The 2,445-nt window shown below is 33.2% G+C and overlaps 1 non-coding gene across 1 annotated transcript; it reads left to right on the forward strand.

The window, feature by feature from the left end:
- Positions 1-2,053: 2,053 nt before the first annotated feature.
- LOC111825046 lies at positions 2,054-2,160 on the forward strand. The gene has a single exon (XR_002828155.1). It is a non-coding gene; the product is annotated as a U6 spliceosomal RNA (small nuclear RNA).
- The last annotated feature ends 285 nt before the right edge of the window (positions 2,161-2,445 follow it).

Here is a 2,445-nt window from a genome sequence, read left to right on the forward strand (position 1 = left end):
GTATATTCTAGAACTTAGGTGGTCTGGTTCCACATCTGATTTCTTAGCCACCATACTACCTCTCTCTAAATTATTTGAAGGGAACTACCTTGCTTAATATATTTGAAAAAATATAAAGACACAATGTGAGGTAACAAATCATTTATTTTTTGACAGCATTTATAATCATGCTATTTAATGTGGTAACTGCTAGCCATATGTAACATAGAGCACATATAGCAAGCCCTGCCTGAATTTTGATGTGCTTTGACTGTAAAATACACCTTGAGTTTTGAAGATGTACAATGGGAAAAAAAATAAGTAACACATCTCATTAATGTTTTGCATTGGTCATATGATAAAATTGTAATTTTGGAAATATATGTTAAATAAAATGTTATTAATTTAAAAAATGGAAATGAAAATCTGAGTTATATTTATTTCTATTATACTAGTTAGGCATGTTTTCTGAAAATGGTTCTTGAAAATACTGTGTTGTAAGCATTTATTAAAATTAGATTATGATCACTCTACAGATCCCCATTTGTACAAAGATAATGTTGCAAGGTTTACATTTTGAACAACGTGAAAGAAAGATTCAAGATGAAGAAAACAGCATGGCAGTTTCAATTTTTCTTCAGTGAAACATTAATTAAAAAATTAATTTAATTAACTTTTAAGAATTTATGAGAACTACATTAGAGTTATGAAACTTGAATCAACCACTACAGTTTTTAATTTGGAACTTTACCATCAACCCATTAGACTCATTGATCCCGTTGGATTCACAAGTAAAAAGAGCTGTACCTGACTTAAATTAGCTTTCTATTTTCTCTGAAAATAACAAAAATAAGAATGTAGTGCTCAAATAAAATTGACCCCATGAAAATCTCATAAGGTTTATCAGGAGACATTCTTAGCCACATTCAACAGTATTCAACAGCCCTTGTACAGGTCCTTTTATATAATAATCAATAGATGCATAGAGAATTGATACCGATTCACTTATTTCAAGCCAGCCAGAAAAACAGATCAATAAATCACGAACTTTTCTTTGCTTCTTCTCTCAATGTTAGCAAAACAATTATTCTAACAACTAAGCCAGCAGCCACTATTGTGATAAAGTTGTTTCTGAGGTCAGAATGTTCTGAGATTGAGAAAGATCCCAGAGTTCATTTATTTATTTTCAAGTAAGAAGTGAGACAAGATTCTAACTGATATTCTTGCACTCTCTGCTAATACTGAATATCAGGATATCATGCACATATCCATCAAGAAAAATTATGGTAATTACCAGGGGAAAATAAGGTATTTGTGTCACTTATTACTTCTGTCAAATATACTATAATAGTAACAGAATTCCTTTTATGTCGATTATCTATAATCTACATAAATTAATGTAATTTAATAACCAGTCATAATTAATTTTCATAGCTTCTGAATCTAGTATAATAGTACTAGAGGCCCAGTGCATGACATTCGTGCACTGAGTGGGGGTGGGGTGGGAGGGTCCCTCAGTCCGGCCTGCTCCCTCTTGCAGTCTGGGACCCGTTGGGGGATATCTGACTGCCACGGAGGCGGGCTGCACTTGCCTGCAGTGAGCCCAGCTTCTGGCTGAGCGACGTTCCCCCTGTGGGAGCACAGTGATCACCAGGGGGCAGCTCCTGTGTTGAGAGTCTGCCCCCTTGTGGTCAGTGCATGTCATAGCAACCAGTCATTCTGCTGTTCAGTCAATTTGCATATTAGCCTTTTATTATATAGGATAGGAATTTTTTGCTGAAAAAGAGGGTACTACAAATAAATAAAATATAGCTTGTTTTCAATAAATATTTAATTAAGAAAGCCATTTCATTTCTATGAGGCTCTCTTACCATAATTTTAAAAGATGATGCTTGCTTAAATAATCTCTAATTTTTTCTCCTTTTAATAAACTATATATCTCTGTGAATAAGTAAACTCAGATTATATTGTAGTATAATTCAGTTGATTCTTGGTCTGTTGATCAAAACTTCTAGATTAAATGAATGGATATTTGTTCATTCTTTTGGAGGAAGACATATAAAAAATGATTATTGTGCTCACTTCGGGAGCACATATACTAAAATTGGGACAATACAGATAAGATTAGCATGGCCCCTACACAAGGATGACATGCAAATCCATGAAGTGCTCCATATTTTATGAAAAAGAAAAGAATAGGATGATTATCAAATTGGCAAGAGAGACAAAACTTTGACAGATGGTTTAAAAAAAACATATTGGAAATAAGAATCTATGTGACCTTTTCGTCAAAACCACAATTGAAAAGTACCATATTCATAATCAATGATGAATTTCTTACGGTGAAAGGAAAATCTAGATAACAAAAAATGATTTACAAAAGGGCTAGAGGTTATAGTAAACAAGTTCAATACTCATTAAAGGTGTGATGAGTCTAAAAGAACAAACACAGGCTTAAGGTGTACT

Source organism: Myotis lucifugus, unplaced genomic scaffold (assembly GCF_000147115.1).
Source record: "Myotis lucifugus unplaced genomic scaffold, Myoluc2.0 scaffold_11, whole genome shotgun sequence".
Taxonomy (NCBI): Eukaryota; Metazoa; Chordata; class Mammalia; order Chiroptera; family Vespertilionidae; genus Myotis; species Myotis lucifugus.